Source organism: Lepeophtheirus salmonis, chromosome 6, assembly GCF_016086655.4.
Source record: "Lepeophtheirus salmonis chromosome 6, UVic_Lsal_1.4, whole genome shotgun sequence".
NCBI lineage: Eukaryota > Metazoa > Arthropoda > Copepoda > Siphonostomatoida > Caligidae > Lepeophtheirus > Lepeophtheirus salmonis.
In genome coordinates this window covers 23,570,350-23,593,496 of record NC_052136.2, presented here as the reverse complement: position 1 = coordinate 23,593,496, position 23,147 = coordinate 23,570,350, and the positions used below count along the sequence as shown (strand labels likewise).

The 23,147-nt window shown below is 28.3% G+C and overlaps 1 protein-coding gene and 1 long non-coding RNA gene across 3 annotated transcripts in view; one reads left to right on the top strand and one right to left on the bottom strand.

Annotated features, from left to right (window-relative positions):
* Positions 1-3,379: 3,379 nt before the first annotated feature.
* Positions 3,380-23,147, top strand: part of LOC121120505 (uncharacterized) — a 154,124-nt gene continuing 134,356 nt past the window's right edge. Inside the window, exon 1 of one of the 2 annotated variants that reach the window (XM_040715394.2) lies at positions 3,380-3,774. The gene's annotated coding sequence lies outside the window, so the exon portion shown is untranslated. The remainder of the gene's footprint in view (positions 3,775-23,147) is intronic. The other variant, XM_071889215.1, reaches the window with a different exon arrangement.
* On the bottom strand, positions 12,988-19,752 carry LOC139905662 (uncharacterized). The gene is made up of 3 exons (XR_011780618.1): positions 19,614-19,752; positions 13,172-13,273; positions 12,988-13,107 (listed from the first exon to the last, which is right to left on the bottom strand). It is a non-coding gene; the product is annotated as an uncharacterized lncRNA (long non-coding RNA).

Genomic DNA, 23,147 nt, shown 5'->3' with positions numbered 1-23,147 from the left:
TTTCAAAAGTATTAAGACCTTTTTAGGTATTGTCCATAAATATTATAAAAATAGCAATAATTATTATAATTTATCTAAAACTAGAAAGTAATTAGAGATAAATGGTTAAAAATAAATTACTTAATAAATTAATCCTATTCTGATAATGAAAAGTCCTCATAATAGTAGGGAGTGATATATATAAAGTAGAATGGATTTATATATATAAATTAAACTGTCACGGTTCTAGGTAAAAATTTATTTCCCTACAAAAAATACATTTTCTGTTGCGAACATGATAAAAACTGACTATGGAGCTACGTAACTTTGGGTAGGTTGGATACACAGATATTCATAGAAAAAAGAAAATATATCAAAGAAAGCGTTCAAAAAAAAAATCGTTAGTTTTTTTTAGTTAATCTGAACATATTTTTTTGTCATATAGAGCAGTTATGATTGTTTTTTTCATTCTTAAGATAGGAAAATATCTGTGTAAAGTGTAACCATAAGTATGTGTGATCCATAGCTAAATATGAATTGCTCAAGGGCGCTGACATCGCAAAAGTTCACGTCAAATGTTCTTCTCTCCTACTTTAACTTAAAAATCATAGAAAAATAAGAAAATTAAATAAAAATAAAATTAACATAAGTAATAGACTTTACAGAAAGGACCAAAATTGGAAATTTGGTATCGCTGGATATTTTTTATTTTGCATTCTATTCCTCTAAACAAGAAAATAACCATCAAACATACAAGAAAATTGTCATTCTTCGACGTGTTTTGATTTGAAAATCTGTAAAAATTCAAAAAAAAGAAAATTTTGATGTTGTTTTTTTAAAATTATCGAATTGAATCAAGTTACAGATTTTTTAAAAGTATTATAGATAAAATATATTTTTTTGGAACAATATTTGACAATCTCAGTATAACTAGACTCAAAACATGAGTATTGTAGTTCCAACATGCTGATAATAAATTTTTTGTATTAGCTCTAGGTACCTCGTATAACGCGCATTTATTTAGACGTTTCTCTTTTTGTTACTACTCAAATCTTGGCTTTTTATGTTAAGTGTCTAATATATTATTATTAAAAACACTATCGTTGTTCATTTATGCCAAATATGACAACCTATTTTACCAATTTATAATTTTAGACTACAAAAACTGTCAATTAAACTTTTAAAAATACGACCTTTTATTTATTATTCCATAATTTCTTATATTAATTTGTTTTTATTAAAATATATTTTTATTTTTATATTCTATATGTTTGATATTTTTCATTTATTATGAATGTTTAATTTTATTTTCCGATAATCTAACAAAAGAAGCTATGAATCAATAATTGATTCTACTTATTTTTTTGTTTCATTAATAGTTAAATTAAACGCAATTTTAATTTAGCTCTAATATAGCCAGACATTTTATTACACTCTAATAAATATTCTTACAACTAATGTTTATGAAAATAATCAGTACAAAATTTCAGTGTTCAACGAATTCATCTTCAGGTAGCACATTTTGTTCAACGTTTTTGAAAATGGAAATTTTTTTTTATTGCAGGATTATATTTCCTGATTAACTGATTATATATATATGTAATCACATATAAAATATTATTATATTATAAAATTCTGGTTATTAACATTATTATTTTAAATTAATAGATTTAGATGGTGAGGTAAGATTTTAATACATAAGCATCCTTTAAAATAACAAAAAATTTATTTATTTGTTTATACAAAAAAAAAGATAACGATATATAAAATGACAAAATCCTAGGGGTATCGTAGATAAATAATTTATATACACACATTTATCAATGTTTACAAGCTAGTTTCACAATACCTTGCGATCATAAGTATATCTTTATTAAGTCAAATAATATTTTTATACAGCTGATGATATTATGACTGTTAATCGGTATTGTTTATTACCAGAAAATGTAGACAAGCTCATTATTTTGCAAAAAAAAATAGTTAATTTCTTGAATAATAGTATTATATAACCCATCTATATATTATATATATATTATGATATTATATATCAATTTTTGGTTTTTAGAGAAATTAATTAATTAATTATATTTAGGAATAAATTAACAGAAAAGAAATTATTAAAGAATAAAATATCTAAAAAATTTGAAAAAACTGCATTAATTATTATTAATGTATACTACATTATTAAAAAACATTTTATAAATATACCGTACCGAACTACGTGGTTCGTCCCAAACCTTGGGATTAGATTACCATCACTGCACTAATGTTTATATTTTTTAGCATTTTTATGTGCTCAATTTCCAATTTTTATTTATATATATTGTTACAAATCGTAAAAAAACTGTATTCACTTTCCTAAATTTATAAAAAGTACATATTGTTGACAAGCTATTAAAAATATTTACTTCAAACATGTCAAATTCATATGTAATTTTATAGTCTAATGTATTTGTTCAAAACAATTAACCTGGGGTAAAGTATATTGTTGATACATCATATTTCTATTTACAAGGCTTATAAACATGATAAGTTCAAATACTTATTATAAAAATACAGTTCGTCATCACATAGGCAAGCTTGAACGATTTTCCTCAAAATTGAGTCCAGATTATATTTGTATTCTTCGATAAATGGTCATCAATTTCTATAATTAATTAACTGAAGGCCCCGCAAATTGGATTGAAGGTATCAAAAAATCATTATCACAATGCTATAATTTAAAATGTCACATTATTTGGACATGTCTCCTTTCCTTAAAATTTTGGTTAACAAAATTGCTTTTTGTTAACCAAAATATAAAAAAAAGTATTATAAACTGAAGGGAATAGTAAATGAGAAGGGAGGATTCGTAAACTTTTCAAGTCTTTAATTAAGTCTTACTTACTAGTGCATTTATTATGTAGTGAACATTGCAAATGGAGAAAGCAAGTAAATCCCTGGGGATTTGTGATTTTTTTATGTGACTTGATATCTCTGAAAATTCTCTATTATAAGCTTTCTTGAAACAAATGTTTTGTAGTTTGACTGATCATTTAAAGGGACTTAAATAATTATGGATGACGCCCCTTTCCTTTACGTTCCTTTCCAAATCCATTTAAGATTCTATTAAATAATTCATTAGCAGTATTATGTATATTGTACAACGAATGTGTGTAGTACTATAATATAAAACCAAGAGGGAAATGGACTGCTGACATTGAAGGACAGAAAGGCTCGTCTGGAATTCCTAATAATTAAATACACGCTTTACATATACAAAGCTTGAAAGAAAAAAATACACACAAAAAACAGGGAGAGGCCCTGTACATTCTTCCCCTTTTTCCTCCTACAATAAGCGTGCTATCCCGAAAAAAAAAAAAACCTTTCAAACGTCGCTCTAGCTTTTTACTAGAAAGGTCCTTTTAGAAAAAAGAATATTATAGATATATACGATTCCATTCCTCAAATTAAGTTTATTCGTAGACGTGAAAAGCGAAAGATCACTCCTAACAAAAATAAAGTTATAATTTTTGGGTGGATGTGAGTCGTATTCTAGGAATTATATAGTACTACTACTAAAAAACATAAATAAGACAACATCGTCCAAAGGAGTTATTTGTTGTAGAGTCCTCTTCATCATGACAACTACTACTTATAAAAAGGATCATTAAAAAAACACTACTCGAGTACTATAAAAACGAAAAAAACAAAAAATTTAAGCCAGAATAACTCAACATGTAGTCAGAAAATAATTCATCTAGTTATGTATCATAAATTACGCACATTGGCACCCCTAAATTCATAAAGAAACAGGTAAGACGATGAAATCAATTTATAAGTTAATTTATATTGAACAAAATTAGTAATTGTGGTAATAATCTTTCTTTAATAATAAAGAATGATTTTTATTTTTTTTGACAAATATTCTTTGTTTGTAAGAAAATAAGAGAATCATTTTGTTCTTCATAATGTAATCTGGGTTCTCAATTACCCGACTTGTGTATGTACAGTTTTTTTTTCTAACGTCCCATTTCATAATCTTAACTCCAAAGGATAATAAACTTTTTTTGTGCATGTTTAGTTTGCGTATCACAATAAAATTTGAAAGAAAATTAAATTTATTATGAACTATGTCCTCCATTACACTTAATCACAACTTCGATTCTTACCTAAGCTGGGCACAATCCTCAATAGTAGCATGCTCATGACATTTCATACACTTCTCGGTAGTCTTGGTAGTAAGTAATTTTAAAAGAATTATGCACTAAATTTATCACTTTGGAGCAGTTTTAATTTTTCCCTTGAGGAAACTTTTTTAGGGTCAAATTTTCAGCACCAAAACGATCCATTCTTGTATTAAGTTACTCGGTACGTATATATTCCCAGATTTTTCTTCTCCAAGAGCCGGGTTAAAGATTTTTATTCAACGAAAACTTTGAAGAAGTATTGTACTAAAAAAGCAGCTGCAACACTTTTTATTTTTGGTTACATTATTAAGAGTTGGTTTGCCTTAATCGGAGCTGGACATGTCTTTCCATCTTCTCTTTTACTACCCAAAAATACTTCCCCGCATTCGAATGGTGGAGGGTATGATTCTTGTAGCATATAACGTAGCCCTCTCTGACTGGCTTATTGCAACATCCCCCAAATATCAAAAGGCTTTTTAAATTTAGTTCCGAATTGCAAAAGTCAAGTAAGCAGTGAAGGGTCATGAAATAAAAATTGTATCATGCCTAGAAGCTCTTTTGTCCTAGCTGATCGATGTGCTAAATAATTTCGAGGATTAGTGGTTCCCCTCGAAGAACTATATATCGCGAGGATCCTGTAAACTAATAATTAGTTTATCTCAAGAAATGTTTACGTGGGGCTCACTTCACACACCCCACCCTCTTTTCTCTTCTGTTGATATTATGATTTATGCATTAATATTGTCAGTGTGTATTTATCCACCATGAAAGATAAGGAATGAGGACAAATAGTCTGTGCAGAACGAAATATATTGAGAATAGCTTTAAGTGAGATATTTGGTTTCAAGGCTTTAGATGGCCCTTCTCCTTATTTTTTTCCCTTAAGACCAGCTGGTCTATACTCTTAATTATTTATTCACACCCAAATTTAACATAAGATAGCTACATTACAATATTACAAAACTTTGTTTACCTCAAAGAATACTTATACTCCTCAAAATCAGAAAATATGACAATAACTAAGTATTAATCTATTCTTAAAATAATCGGCATTATATTATGCCATTTCAATGTAAAATTTGTGGTTTATGCTGATTCCATGCTCAAGAAAAGAAAGTTTGTTCCATTTGTTTTGTGGTGCACCTAAAGATGTTTAAAGCATTCAAAATATAAATTTCTATATTTACGGATAAAATTTAATACACATAAAAAGAAGAGTATTCGAATATTATTGTTTGATTAACATTTCTAATTGCAACGGTTCTTGATCTGCCCTCTTTATATTCTTAATAACAACTTACTATATTCTATTATTAATATAGTTAGTTAGTAAACTCAAACAATTACTTCAATTATAATCCTTCAACCCACTGGGTATATAATTGGAAATATTATTATTAATAAATAATTTGAGTACATTTTTCAAATAATTAATAAAAAATGTTACCGTTTATAAAAACATATATTTTTCACTAATTTAATTATGTAAATCTACATCACATTATATTACATATTTAAAGATACATAATCCTTATTCAATTTGTTCTTTATATAAAATAAATTATAACATAAAAAATGTTGAAGTCTTTATTGATGTCTTGTGTATCTGACAAATTACTTTAAGTACCTACATATATACATAAAAGTTATATTTTATATAACTTTTGAGAATTGGAAATAATAATATTTACAAATTAAACTCAATTTGCAAATAAATAAACAGTAAGAAAATAATTTTTTCGTAAAAGATGAAAGGAATTTGTGTTTTATAATATTGTAAATATCATTTGTATTACAGATAAGAAAAGTTTGGAGATAAACATAAACTATTGACCATGTGAAAGTTATTAGCCTTTTTTAATATTTATTTTTATTGGGATTTCATATTTACAATATAGCCAAAAGTAATTAGATAATACGTCTCTCAAATGATAATTAATGTATTACTAAAATATATGTATTTAGTAACGACTATATGTTTTCTTAAATTATTCATATTGTGTGCATGTATTATTATGAAAATGTAAAGGTTTGAACGTTTTTATAAAGAAGGTTTCGTAGCTTTATTGCCTTGTTGTTTTTGTTTTTTGTTATATTCATGCCTAAGAAAATAACTCATATCGGAAATGTAACTAATCAAATATTATAGTCTGATAATTTTCTGTCAAAGTTTGTTGGTCACATGATATAATAAATATATTTATAACAGAATATGACAAAGCCTATTCAATTAATAAGTTTCATGGTTCCCTTATATACAATTTATAAAACTTGATCATATTGATAGTTAGAGGTCCTGAAAATATGAATCGCTGTTTCTTTGTAATTCCTTCCTGAAAATAATTTATAATTTACCAACGCTGTTATCATTACTACTTTATTCTTGAAAAGAGAGCAATCAGTATAAAATAATCATGTGGACGTGAAAGACAAAAACTAAAACTAAACTAAAACTATTTTTAATATACAGAAACATTTTCGGAAGAAGGACTAAAAAAAATTCAGTTTTCCATACGACACTGGAATTCTGTTTAATCTACAGACTACAGACGGGAACTATGATGAAAAATTGTACAATGTTTTTTTTTTAATGGTAAAATATACATTTATAAGTTTCACTTAGTAGTTAAAACAATGCCAAGGAGTCAACAGTAGAAAATTTCAACCCTATTAAATTTTCTATGGATGAATTGTTGTGATGATATAGGCTAACAACAATATAAATATTCCCAATTCTGAAGTTTCAAAGATGACAGAAATCGACAGAAGAACGGTTGCAGAACTCTTTCCGCAGCCACGACTTGGTGTTCAAAGAAATTTGGCCTCTTAACTCCCCTGACTTGAATCTGACAGATTATTTTGTCTGAAGCTACCTTGATTCAAAGATGTCCTTTCACCCCCATGAAGTCCCTGATCGACTCCATCGTCCTGGAATGAAATAATTTAGATTGAGCTTTAGTTTCCAGAGACTGTATGCAGTTATTGAGGCCAACCGAAACTAAATTGATTAAGATGTGTTTCTAATGATAGTATCTGCTTCTCAGATTTTGTTTTTTGAATAAGTTTTAAGAAATGACCGTTTCATTTTAATAACATGGTATATGGATTTTGTCAAAATATCCTTTTAAAAATGGCTTCTCGAGTGAGAAAATCTGACAATGATAATTATGACCTAAATAACTTGTACAAGCTGTAAGTTATAGTAATAAAATCTACAAATAATCTACGGCTCAGATTAAGCAGATTTCTTGTTGTTGTGTACATAAAATCCGTCTAAACGAAAAGCGGCATTACTATAAAAGCGTTGCCGTGTAGATGGGGCCTTTGTATGATGCTTTCTAAATTAAAGTTATATAGAACATGAAAGGAAGATAATTAATGAGCTTTAGTGACATTTTACCTGTATACAATTCATTTTACAAAATATAACTTCTTCATTAATTACGAATGGATTCTATTTTTTCATTATTTGTTTTGAAGAATATGATAACAGCTAGAGTAAGGGGAAATTAAATGGAAATATAACAATTCAACAATAACAATAAGCCTTTATCTAAGACATAAATGTAGCCTACTAATATTTATTCTTTATTTAATTTATAGATATTTTTCATTAAATCATGGTGTAGATTTGATAACAACTTTACAAAAAAGGTAGTTTGTATTTCTTCACTTGTATTTTTATACAGCTGAAGTAAACAAACGACAAATAAGAAGCGAAACGTAGAAAATTTTTAATACAGGCGAGTAATTTGTTGCTTTACACCCTTAATTACAAGAAACTTTTGAAATAAAGAATATAAGTAAATAGTGCAGCTTAATATGTTATTTATAATTCCTAGACTCGTCTAAAATTGTCAAAATTTTAACTAATTCGCTTCAACTTCGATCTGAACCAGTACAGTAATAAAATTCGGTCCACCAAAAAAACTGGTCTTAATCAGAGATGGCACTCCTTGGGATGTATCCTAAGATTTTGGAATATTGACGTAACCCTATGGATGGCATCAAAATGCCGAAATCTTGGGATTTTTAAATGCAACTATAATTTATTCCTTTAGTTTAATTCATTAATTATATTTTTAAACTTTATTTATATAAAGCTTTAAGAATTTACTACTTTTTAGTTGTTTTCAACTCGTTCGCTCATGTTTCTCGTTTTGTTTTGTTTTAACTGCGGCTAAACAATATATTATAAAGAACAGTGAAACATGCTGGATCTGGCTGACTCCTATAACCTTAAAAATGAACTTGATTAGAGGAATGTCTATTAAAACAATACCAAAATAGGGTACAAAGGAATGAAAAAAAATATTTTATTCAGTTGAAAAAAGGTGTTATTGAGGATAACTCTAATTCAATTTTGATATTCTGTAAGCTAATGTTGTTTTGCTGAGATTTTTAGCAAGGAATCTAAGGATATTAAGAGATACTGAGTAGTAATCTATAGTGTTGAGCCTGGAGCACGTAATTTTTTTATGCATATATGAGGAAAATCAATTACGGTTTTAAAAAAAGAAAAAAATATATTTTTTGACTTTTTTCCGAACCAAAATATCTGTTTGGATCGTTCAATAAACTTTTTTTTTTAAAGGGTCACTTTATTCAACATATTTATAATAATTATAGCTAAATATATTCTACAAATACAATTAATTTGAATACTGCTTATCTGGCACTAAGGTATTAGATAAAAAATGTATGTCTTAACAAAAAAAGATATCTAGTTTCTAATATTGTTCTTTAACAGTGTATATATTAGTATTCTCAATAATCAATTTAATTAAGGATACACCCTTTTATATTTATGAAATATTATTGAAAAACTTTTTGTTCAGACCATCTAAACTAAAATAATTGTTTTTTTATATTATAAAAATCAGGGCATGTATCATGTTGGGAACTCCAGCCATAATATCTTGTTTAAGTCAAGACTTTCAATTACTTTTGTTTTATATTTTGTGTAAAAGAAAGAGCGTTATCAAAAAAAAATATTCTTCTAAAAATTATATGTTTTCTATGCAAAAATGTATGTACATTGAAAATATTGGCTTGCATTGTAGATTAAGACCCATATGGATTTTTTAAGTTATACTATACATTTGACTTAGTTTTAAACCAATAAACAATTAATTCGCCGATTTAAAAAAAATCTTGAAAATTTAGTAAAAATATTTACGCAGAGGTCAATTAACAAATGGCTTTTGCTAAGATTTTGCAAAATTATTTGTAAGAATATTTCTTCTGGAAAGAAAAGAGAAAATATTATTTATTATTTTCAGATACATATTTCTAGATTCAAAATATATTTTAATCGTTTTGGTATATTATTTTAAATAGGAGAAAATCTAATGTAGGTAGACAAAAATGTATCATTTTTATCACACAATAGAAAATCATATTTTGCTGTATAGTGAAGCCGTTTTTTCCTTTCAATTTTTCCGAGGACTTTTGTTCAGCTAATGCCTTCAAAGTTATTTAAGATTTGTTGTTATTTTTTTTAATATGAAAATATTGAAAAATTTTAATACAAGAGGCCGAAACAAGTTTTATAATTGAAAAAAGTTTTATTTTTGTTTCAAAATGATTGTATGCATTTAAAGTTATATTTTACACGGGTTTAAAAATCATATCAGGTAGATAACGTCAGCTGTGATTGAATCAACCAAACTTTGGAAATTCTAATACCGGGTGATTTTTTTCCATGGAGAGGTTTTAGAGGGGTAGCTTTTTTTATAAAAATATAATAAATATACGTTACAATATACCTAATTTATAATTTAAGAAGATTAGTTGATCAAGTATTGAATTATTGGTAATTCTGCAAAAGTTATATAAATAATGGTGTTTTCAAAATGATTCCAGTTCAAATAACTAGATTCGAACTAATTGAAATAATTAATAACACTGTCCAACAAAATCACACTTTTTTTAAAGCACTGGAAACAACATATAATTAAGTTAGTAGAGTTTAATCTCTTGATTCCAAATAAGGCCTTATTTTTTCTCTGCTAGCCTCGTGGTCTTCAAAAAATAGCTATATATTTTTTTCTATCTTTGGGTATTTTTAAGGTTCAAAGTTTTTGTAAGGTTTTTTTTTTAAGATAGAGAAAAATTCTGTATATATATATATTTTAAAGTCTAATGTTAGAAATTCTAAAACTATTTTTAAAATGTCTGTATCATGCTTATTACTCGAGTTATGATTGATTAAAATTGAAAATAGGTTTTTTTATTCAAGGCCTCACAGCTTCAAGACAAATATAGTTAACAAGTTTAAAAGTATCTCATCTGATAGCTGAAAGTTTTAGTTTTAATTTAAAAAAAAGATCTTCCCCAATAACGTTTTATATCATTGTCAATTTGAAATAAGGCCACAACAATATTTAAAGTATAATACTCATTTTTGAATCAATCTCATAAGAAAAGTCTATAAATTTAGACTTCCTCAGCTGGAAGAGAGAGAAACTAAGTACTAAAGCTTTGAGATGAAATCTCTCTGGGATCTTACGAATAAGATCCTGAATTCTGGTTCGGTTTTTATCAACGAAATTCCCGCACTGAACTATCCCTGACCACTAGGGTTTGAGTTTGTGAATATTTGCTCAGAGGACTCCCTGCAATGTTTGTTTTTTGAAATCCCTCACTATTTACGGGTTGCAAACGAGTCATCAGATTTTCCATGGAGCTTAAAATAAGCATATATGAAATCTGCTAATAATACCTATATGGAAGTCTAGATGAGGGATGAGCATAGTCATAGTATAGAATAAAAAGCTAATTATTCTTTGGAATATTAATTCTATGATTTCCTTAATATACCCTTATTTATCTTGATTCATCACCAGTCTCAGATTTTGATGAATCAAATAATATATTTTTAGGCAATGACGATAATGGTAATGGTAGAATTTTTCATCCCATTGAGTTCGAAATGTGTTCAGTACATGTTCTATGAAATTAAGAAATAATGAACGAATCTCTAGATGAGGGATGTTCTTAATCCTGAAGAATTTAATTTTTGTTTTGAATCTTATTTTATAATTTGCCTAAATCATTTTGAATATCTGGATACATCACCACTAATCATGTGTTGATAAATCTAGATGAGATAACTTTAAACTTTTTGAATATATTTGTCTTGAAGCTATAAGGCTCTGAATCAAAAACAATATTTTAAACTTTAATCAATCATAACTCAAGTAATAAGCATGATATCACATTTTTAAAATAGTTTTATAATTTTTTAACTTTATATTTTATAATATATATTTCAATAACTTTTAACTATATTCAACACCAAGCGCTTGAACATTAAAAATTGAAAAAATTGTATGGTATTTGAATGTATTTTCTAAATACCACGAGGCTAGCAGAGAAAAAATAAGGCTATATTTGGAATCAAGTAATCAAATTCTACTAAGTTTTTGAGTCATTTTTTCTGTTGGACAGTGTAATTTTTGAATGAAACTAAATCTGATAGCTTCAATTTTAAATCTATAGCATCAGTACCTGTAGAGTTATTAATGTTAAAATAATTTTGCATATTTCAAATCATGAAAATGAAATGTACAAATCGTTAAATTGCAACTAGTTTATTAGTATAAAATATTATGTCAAATAACTTCTTGGCCATACTTATTTCGACGACATGCACGCGTTACTAACTACTCCAACGTAGGATAGTGACTGACTTTATTTCTAAAAAAAAAACCCAAAAACTTTAATTTATATCCATATCTAGAATGAAAACACGCCCTCTAAAAATGAATTAAGTTAGGTTGCTGCACCCTGCAGTTTATAAAATTTTGCAAACATTTTATGTGGTTTGCAGGCAAACTTGTATTTAGCAGTCAACAAAGTGAAACTGAGGAAAGATACTGCTTAGTACAAGTGACTTTTTAAACCAGGTTTCTTTTATGTAACACTTCTTTATTTGAAAACAGAATATGTTTTATTAGTGTAGTGATACGCTTAAAACAGGTGCTCGTTATATGAGGGTTGACTGTACCCAATCAAGTCCAACTCTAAAGTATTTTCACATGAGGAACTACAAAATAAAACATTTTAATTTTCTCTAAAGTTCGTTTCTCCTTTTCCTTTTAACAACATGGAATAATATTTAAAATATATCTATCTCTATATATACACATATGTAATAACAAACCTCAGTTATGTTTTCCCCCTCCATAATCGGATCATTTGGAGATAAAGTTCTAGCAACTCATTTGTTTGTTTTTTTAAACTTTACTTTTTACCTCTTTATCATCCATGATAATATCGGTTGATTTTTGATTGAGTAACGGGCAAAGTAGAATTATGCCTTATTCCCCTTTGGACCCTTTACTATTGTCTGTATCATTTTGATGGATTATTTGATGTATGTATCATATAATAGGTCTTCTTTTCCTCTTTACCCAATATTCCAACAAAAATTGTCTAAAAGACTCACCGACAAACGATCAAAATCCACCTACTATTCTTAGTTTCTGTATCCCCCAAAAAATATGCTAATTCGTTCGGACATATAGTTTTAATATAAAAACTATTCAGAGATTTAAAATGATCTTCTCTATACTTTTGTACGAGTATATCAATAAAATCCATAAAGAATGAAAAGATAAAGTTTTTTCTTTTAAAAGTTTTTTATTTATTTCCTTTTTTTTTGGTTGTGAGATCACCATACTTAAAAAAAAACAAAAAAACAAAAACTGACGATCCCACATTGATAAAAATAATATAATCATTCAAATCAAACAAATAAACACCTTTTGGCGTAGACCATCAACATATTTTCAAAGAGTATTTTATATATTTACATAATAGGGAAGAAAATATGGGAATTGTAAAGTATTTTGCTTTTTCGACAGGAAAGAATTATGAAAATATAACTTTGATATGCTGTTTCACCCTCTTGCTCTTTCATGATGAGGTTATCTCTAATTTTTTGTGTATGTTGCTAAAATAAATCATATGTAGATAAGTATTTATTAATCTTACAGCAACACTATATATAATTTTACATTGTATAGAATAGTAGAGGATGTTGAATATGTGGAATAATCCACATTAAGGTTCCTAATAAGTAACTTGGCACAAACGGAGTAGATTATATTTAAATTGAGCTGCAAGAAATGGTGAGATAAAGTTAAGTTTACAGTGAATAATGGAAATTGGGGCAATACATTTTAAGTATACACATACCTATGATAATTTTAGACATCATTATTACCTATTTTAATCATTTTTGGTGAGGGTGTAGATTCTAACATAAAAACCCACAATTTTTATAGCTTTCATTTGTGAAACCCGAAGGTCGAATTTGGGAGTTTATTAAATTTTACCTCCTCTCAATGGATTTTTGAGATTTAGTATAATATAACTAAAAGAAGATATACGTGGTGAATATTTGTAAAAAGTTGTGATTTTTTTTGTAGGCTAGAAATACTATTTTGTAATTGTTTGGATATGTTTATCTTTTTTAAAATATGGTCATTCAAGGTTGGGAACATGGAATTGGAACTGTGGAGCATTTGAGGAAGGATATTTTCGGTTGACCAGGATCTTTGGCGATGAATGATAACTCTCAATTTCCTTTTTGGAATGAAAATCCAAACTATTAATAATATACACATATAAATAAATAGCTCAAGCCTTACTTAATAATAAACATAAACTTACAAGTACTATTTAGTCAGAAGAAATAATCAATTCATTCTGTCGATGAGTAAGAAACACACTATTCAACCTGCACTAGTTTTTCATTTGAGTCCAGCAAGGATTGACAATTATAACTCCGCCGCAAATCCTCAAGGTTACTTTCTATCTTTTATGAACCCACACGAATGTTCAATCAGGTATGGAATATAATTTAATGTAGTAGGAAAGGAAGTTCAACACATAGCAGTGAAATAATAATGACAACAGCAAAAGAAATGAAAATTCATTTTTGAAAGTGGTACTTCCTAAAAGCAGACCAACTAAATAATACAAACGATATACATGACTAAAAATACCTACATGTAGTGATGCTCATAGATGAAAGTAATACTACCCACCAGTATGTTAAAAAGAGAAATTGGAAATGAAATTGGTCACCCTGACAATTTGAAGAATTTTTTGGAGGAGAGCAGCTTTGCAGTCACTCCAGTCAATAACCTGCGATCATCTATGAGATGAAGGAAATAGCCACAAACCTCTTTCCGTATCTAGTAATGGTATACTCTAGAAGTACACTGAGGGCAATCCTCAATTCCATTTAGAGTCCAAAAAGGACTTGCATTTATAAATCATCAATCCTTCATGTGCAAATATATTCATTGTTACATTTTAAATAAATATACGTTTTATTTTCAAGAATGAAAGAATAATGAGAACAGTTTAAAAACAACAACAACATATATTCAGTTACTAACTACATAAAGCCCGGCCCTCTTCTACATATAATTGTATTATTATATTAATTTATGAGCATTACCATATATAAAGGTTCACAAGGCCATGATTATTCTCAACTAGCACAAACAAGAATTTCCAATTACGTTTTTATCTTTTAAGAAACTTTCCCAGGTTGATTTTATTTCCAACAATCGTCAGTATCGCTTTGTTTCAGTGGTAACTTAGATCTCTTAAGTTACTGAGATGAAGTAATATTTTCATTGAAGACAAAAAATTTGGACTAAATGATAATTTTGTGGTGTGTATTGTATCTTTTGGAAAGGCGTGTTTACCAATATTTATCAAATAAGGTGAGAAAGTTAAGAGTAGTGGTAAATGTACATGAGATTGCTCCAGAACCATGTCCTTCTGCGGATTAAGAAAGAGTTTTGGTGGTTCCATATGTATTCCAACAAGATGGGGCACTCTACCAAACCAGCAAACAAACTTAAAAGTTTTTCAAAGTCGTTTTGGAAGAATTAAATGTGGCCTCTTTGCTCTCTAGCTTTGAACCCCTTGGACTTTTTCATATAGTCATAGAGAGAGCATCCTTCAACAAACCTCATTCATCAACAACATCTTTAAAGGTGGTTATCAATGCTGGATGGGCAAAATTATATAAAAACTACATCGAACGGACTTGTAAGGGTTACAGAAAAAGGTTGGATGCAGTAGTGAAGGCTAAAAGGAGCCATATGGAACAAATTTATAATTTTTTATGTTGCATACAATTTACAAGGAATATATTTTTATTTAGCGCTATTTCTGAGTTTGTTATTGACGAATGTTTAATACTTTCAACAATGGGTTACTAAATTACATTACTTGGCTCCTATACAATTTTTAAGAATTTTTCTACCGTTCTAAACTTTTTTATTCATATGGAATTATAATAAATCTTAATTTTAAGCACATCTGTTTCATAAAATTAAACTAATGATATACCACTTCAAAAATAATTTGAATTCCCCTAACCCTTTCTACAAAAATCTAAGTGTGCATATGGTGAAACAATTAGGAGAATAATGTTGATATCATAAGTATTTCCTTGGGAGAAAGCCCTTCCTCTCTCTATATCAAAAAATTAAAATTAACCGTACATAAATACACTTTCTAAATGGTGGGGGAAAATAGTAGTTGTAATTTGATATATTATTTGGAAAATGTTAGTCAAATTTGAAAAATTTACTTTTGATATATTTATAAGTTTATGAATTTTTAATACAGGGTGCACCAAGTGTGCGGTGGAAATTGCCTTTGAATTTTTTACTTCAGTCGACACAACGCAATTGTTATAAATTTGTAATAATAATTCAAAATTAATAACAAAAACTAAATGAGAGCTTATCACAACGACAACAAAGTGGAAATAAACAAGAAGTCATAAAACATAGATGGAAAAACGTCTAAAACGCTTTAAAAAATTAAAATGACCAAAAAATGTACATATATTAATAGCTTAATTTCTCAGCTTTCTATAATTTTTTTTTTTTAAATTTACAAAAATAATGGAGGCTGTTATAGCCTTTTCATTTTTGTTGGTCATATTTCTATTTTTTAATTTTGAGCACTTCCCTCAAGGCCATTAAAAATAGCAAGAGCGCTGGACAGCAGTCATGGCTTTTACTACAGTGGTTTTGGCACCCGGGTACAACAAAAATATCAACAAATCAGTTTTGTAGACATTGTGTAGACTTAACTTGGATTCTTTACGAATATTATTCTTGATTATTTAATATATTTATTTAGAAATGCAATATCAACATTTCATTAGTTAACAAACGGTACTAAGTTGAATACAATCAATCCTGGTCTAAAGACCATTTGATTGAAGCGCGTCACAGCAAAAAGTAATTTTATCCCATTTTCAAATTTAGAATTGTTACAACATGTAATACCTGGTTTAAGAATCACCTAAATTAAGCAGTTGCTTTTTTAGTTTCACTTTACTGACCGCTTAATAAAGGTTTGGATCTATATTTTTTTATAAATTATTCATGACACTTGGTAAAAAGCAATTATATCAACATTTTTATGTTGACATATTTAGAATCCCTTCTATCATTTACAAAAACGGCTTATAGCTCTTGTATTCCTATAAAATGAGATTATGAATGTCACATCTATTATTCTTTCAAAATATAAAATGCATTATATTATCAAATGGTTTCTTAATAATAATTAAAAGTAGAATTGCCCTAATTAAACCATCTTAAAATAATCCAAGTACTTGTTTCGAAAGGAAAACTATACAAATAGCAAGTTAACCCCATAACAATATGAAAAAAGAATCAAAAAACAAACAAAAAATGTGTTTATTTAAACTATCCTAAAAGGGAAGTACTTATGCTGCATTTAAAGATTTGATGCACTAATATAATATATTAAATAGTTTTTTCAGATATTTGCATTGAACTTCATTTCCTATACTTTGTGTGGCTCTGTGTAAAGCATACTGTGAAACTGAGTCTACATTAATGTTGGACTAGAGTAGCATGGGTAGAATGTGGATAATTTGGTTGAGTTTTTGAATCATCCAATAGCTCATATCAACCCATAATTTTTCAACATGTAAGAAAATTCTAGTAGATTACTATGAAGTATTGAAATATCAGATTTTCAGGGAAATTCCCCTTGTCCAAAAACACACTTATATGAGCCTCTACATATCTTGAACACAATCAGAGTCGATTCAAGTCAACACAAAACTAAGTCAAATAAATGTTTCATGGAAACTTAAATTTTTTTCATCTATCAATAAAACTAGATCCCCATTAATCATATTTGTTTTCAAACAATCTGTTCTTTTAAATATCATTTAATTTAATCAAAATACAGTTCCTAACTTTATTGTGTAATAATAATATTGTATAAATAGTTATAAATTATATTTATTAATAATTCATAATTTTGTATTTATGTGCAAGGGGGAGAAAGAATTTTGAAGCTCATAAATAAATTATGTGCACACCAAAAGTCTACAATATTATTAGCCCTTCATTTTCTAAACATAACCTTCAAAAAACAAACATCAAGCATTAGAAAAATAAAAAAAGCATTAAGAAAGAATATTTTAGAATTTCATTAAAAGGAAAAGAATCTTCAGAAATTTTCCAAGTTTTTTTATTATATTTTTTGTTTTGATCATCAAAGCAAGAAAACTTTTTTCCTTCTCTCTCTTTTTTTATCTGAGCAAATGAAACTCTAAATAGCTCGTTAAAAAAAAGAAAACTCAATTCTCAAAGTTTATAGATAACAACTAGGATTCGACTTCATTCATTAATTCTCAACCACGAACACACTTAAGAAAAACAACGAACTTTAAGGCAGCAATGACATTGCTCTCGAAAGGAAATTAAATACACGACAGTTTCTTGAAATTGTTTTTACATTCATAGAAACTTTTTGGATTAATCACTCAAATTATTTCACTAGAAAGACGATGGTATCACATTCGATACCTTGTTAATTTTGCTCTAAAATATTACCAAAAGTTCCAAACCTAGAATAAATCCTCCCCTAGTAAAGTGGATATTATACAGCCTAAAATTAATTAGAGTGATTCTTATTCCTTTGATTCTACAATTAATTTAAAATAATTTTTAGTATACTCATGAAAACTATTTTCTCACATTTTCATATTTATCTTGATAATGCCTTGTTTAGGATTTATTCATATGTTTAGCAATTCTTTAATTGTGGCTTAGTGAATTCAGATAACAGTTTCGATTAAAAGTATTTTTTTTCCATACCAATGTAACTGAACTTTAAACAATCAAATAAATAAAAATGAGGAAAATAGTGGCAACATTCATTGAGATATTTGTATTTCCTCGTTGAGATAACCTTCTTTTTTTTTTAAATTTTTATGCCAGGTGTTACTGACGAATTAAAAAGTTTTTAAATAAAAGTCGCACTTTCCTTTTTCTTTTTGATTTCTTGGAGGCGTACAACAGTAAATACAAAATTATCATATTGTAGTTATCATTTTTCATAACCCAAATAACAATCATGACTACTAACTTGATTCCCAAAATTTTCATAAAAATATCAAAATTAAATTAAATTTATATCAAAGTTATAAATTTAATTTTTTATAATAGAAGTAACCAATTAGTTACATCTTGTTAAAAGCCAAGAAATCATACTGTTAAGATTATTTTTAAATAAAGATTTATTTTTTATAGTTTTTTTATATTTAGATATTTTGGCACAGTCATTGATATTTACGGGTGCAAAAGGAATTGAATAGTATAATAAAATCCCACAAAATTTAAATCACATATCATGTGATTAAATATGTTTCATTTTTTGTCATTCTTTTTACTAACCTCATTAAAGAAATAATATTCACTAACAGAGAGTGAAGAAAATTATATTTTAACACGTCCAGACGTAGTTTTGCAGCATATATTTTTTAATTATCCGAAAACAACAGATAGTCACCTTTTTTACCCGCCTAATTTATTCAAAGAATTACTAGAAATGTATTACTTTATGTCAAATTAGCACTTATTTTCTCACAAAATTAATCAAAACAACTCAAATACATTAAAAGACTTTATTTTGATGTCCAACATAGTTTTGAAACTTTGCAAGGATCATTTTTGATGCATGTACTCCGTAAAGAAAGATGCAATGCCACTGTCTTTCTAGTGCTAAGCCTAATGAACAATCACTACAAAGTCTTATTTTAAAGATATAACTTTGAAAGACTCAATCTATTGTATTCAAGGCCTTTGTTAGCAAGATTGTGGTCTGAAGCAAAGAAAAATGCAGGGTCTTTTCAAGAGTAAGAATAGGCTTCTTTTTTTTTTCTTAGGAGGAAGGGTTCAAGGCTAAATTTGCTCCGATTTTTTAAAAAAAAAGAAGTGACAATTTTAGGATACCTTTTTTTGTTTTATTTCAAAGTTTGAGAAATTTGGCAGAATGTATTACTATTTTTTTAATTTATAAATTGCGCATTTTTACCTATATTATAAGGATATTTATTGAATTATTATTTTTGATCTCTTGGTAAATATTTACTATTCCGACAAAATTATTTTATCATACATAGTTTGACAACAAGTGATGTAGGCCACCAATTTTTATGGTAATGCGTGAGGCGTAGAAGAAGAACATCTCCTTGTTCACAAGGTTTTTTGATTATCAATTTTACTTCTTTAAAAATAAAAGTCACTAACAACTGAATAAAGTTGAAATAAAGTATTTAATTATATTTATGACAATGTTATTGGATAAATATTTTTTGTAAGCAACCTTTTCACTATTTTTCTTTTATATGGTGTCAATAAAAATATAAATGTGGTCTATCAGTGTCTGTACAGTAACAAACTAAAATAATTTGAAAAATATACAACGATTCTGTACGCTTCATGGATAATAATTTATTTTATTTAATAAAATCACCTCCAGTATAAATTACAGTTTCTAAACGAGGCCGAAAGCGGGAGCAGGCCTTCACAACTTGGTGCTTTGGCAAATTCTTGAGTTTTTTCTTGATTTGGCTGATAAGTTCGTCTTTGGATTTCCTCTATTCGTTTGGTTTGCCGTTCAATCGCAGCCCCCATAAAAAAAATCCATAGGATTATAATCTAGCGTGTTTGGAGCCCAAAAGTCTGCCAAGATGAATTTGTCGAAATTGTCACTTTAACCTCGCCCCACATTGCTGTTGCCACTCAAACTTCCTTCTTAACGAACGTCCCACGGAGTCCCAGAGTTTGATCAATTGTTATGTTGCAATATTAGGGACAACGAATTCAGTAAAAGAATCCATTTTTCAAAGCAAATCAGCAGCCTAAGTACCTGCTTTGCCCAAGAGAGTTCGCCAAAGGGGCAGCATAGATAACTTGCGCAACTTGTTCATTACAAATCTTCTCAAGTGATTAGATATTAGCTGTAATCTGACAAGGTATGTATTTTGGTTACAAATTAAAAACCCAAGAGATAATCAAAGCTAAACTAATTTTTAATTTATTGACCTTAGCGTAGTTGTTCTATAGAGTTCTACACTTTTATTTATAACATGATACGAACATAGCTTTATTTTTAAATAAATTACTAATTTTTTTCTCAAATATAGATTGTCTATAATCAATGAATATTTGAACAATTTCATAACAAAAAATGTTTTCATGAAAATTACTCAAAAACGTAGATTTCAAATTTAAAACATATTAGGTAGTACGTTTATTATATCCAATTACTATGTAACGTAAAAAAATCTGCATATTGATTTCTATATTTAACTTTGTGATATAAATGCAAACATGACTATTTGTAAAAGAAATAACGAAAGCATGAATTGATTGCACGAATTAAACAATAATCTAAATCTGTGCAAAACAAAAAATTTAAAATTTAAAAAAAAAAATCAATTTATATTTTCATGATCAATAAATGAATTAAATATATAATGATATCAATTTATAATAATTATTGGATATTTCATTCATCTTGTATTTAAAAGAGTTGGAAGCTCACAAATACATCAATATATTTTGTAAAAGTACTTGGATATTCTTGATTCACATTAATAGGAGCGGATTCTCCACCTTTTTAATCCAAAGGGAGTTCAGTGGTTGATAATGCACAACTGTTGTTTACTTATACTACTTTGTAAAGAAAGCAAGAGTGACACCGATCTCAGATTCGATGTTCAAATTTCAAGAGGAATTTACATTCATATTTTTTAAATTCAAACGCCTTCTCATTATCTCTTTCTGTCTTTCTCTCTCATCCCTTTTCTCCTTATGGTCTGCTCATAGGTAGATCGTAAGATCAATTTAAAAAAGAAATTTGTCTTTGAAATTTTGTGATGACCTCATCTCAAATTAACAGCCATTTAAAGCTTTTTTGAAGCTAGTCTTTTAACTTTTTACTAGTGAACAGTGTAAAAAATACGCCCCAAAAAATAAATGTATATTACATGATAAACACTCGACCATTTATAATAATTACGTAATTTACTTTTTGTATTATTTTTGTATCATATTCCACCTACTTTAAAATTGGAAAATATAATATATCCACATAAGCCTCACAAAGCGAAAATCTGTGTTTTTACTAAGTGATTGTGAAAAACTGCGAAATTATTTTAAGCGATAAATAGAAAAATAGCAAACACCCTGCCAATATGACAGGGAGGAACTACAGTACATGAGATCTACCTATGAATCCGCCAAAGTTGAAAAAACTCCTGGATTCGGCTGTATTGAATAGTAATAGGACAACCAAAAATAAATGAGTTCTTAGTCTTATAAGAAAAACTGAAAGATATTCTACTTGAAACAGTGGTAAAACAATCCTATAATCAGTGACAGGAAAAGGACTCCAGGAATGGAATCCCTGCACGATAAAACGGAAAGCCATCCAAAGAAGATGAAGTTAACAATGAAAGAGGTTGATTTATGATCCCACTCTATGCCTCGAAAATCGGAGACGACCGTAGAATTACTCAAAAAGAAAATAACCTATAGAAATGCAGCATTGCTGTGGACAAAGGTGCTAGGAAATTGACTCAATTGATTCACTTCGACGCGAAGAATAAAAAAGGACGAGCTTCTTCCTTACATCAAATTATCATGTAACATAAGTTTACCTTATAAAAATGGAAGGACATATGAGGCTAGAGTCGAATCAAGAGAAATAATGAGAGCAACGGATGGCCCAATTCCTTTTGAGATTACAGTACCCGAATTCAAAGGGTTTATTGCGCCGAACATAGTGAAGCACTGTGTTGGTCTCTTTGCTGAGGTCGAATCCCATGGAAGAATGAGGCAGAATGCTTAAGATGAATATGTGTCATCAAAATCTGAGATTGTAAAAGATTGGACAGCAGATATAAAAGAAAGTCACATCCCAAACTCCACAATTAGTTATAAAGATACAGGATGCCCAAAAAACATCCCGTATTATCTACCAATTAACCAATCAATTAGACCCTCACATTTGATAAAAAAAGCCAAGCAATGTTCGAACTGCTATGGATTTCACCATTTTGCAAAATAATTTTGCTATAAAATAAAGTAACCATCTGAATATAGAAGATGGTTGGTACAGAGAATGTGAACAAAGGATGAGAGAGGCAAGAAAATCCCTCCCACAGTCAATTCAGATGATTTGAGTATCTTGCAAAATAATCATAAGGCAACAAGAACGAATGATGAGCATATCCCCAATGAAAACGAAATGTAAGATGGACAAAATACAGTGAGAGATCGGAATAAGGAAGAAGAAAAATTAGAACAAGCTAGCTGAGAAATAAGAGAGATGCCTGAAGAATCAAGCAAGGAGACCTTACATGAAGCAACGAATAGTTCAGAAGCTGAAATACAGAGGGAAGAGACGGAAAGTTTGGTAAATGAGCCGTAAAACGAAGTGGAAGGAAATATATATCAACTGCATAGTTAAAAGGGGATAATGAGAAGGAGCCTCGAAAAGATCCTACGCTTAAGTCAAAAAAACGAAGGAGAAGGGATAGACAATCATCCAGCAAAAAATTCTCAAAAATGATAGTAAGAGAGCACAATAATTTAAATAACACTGATATGGATGTAC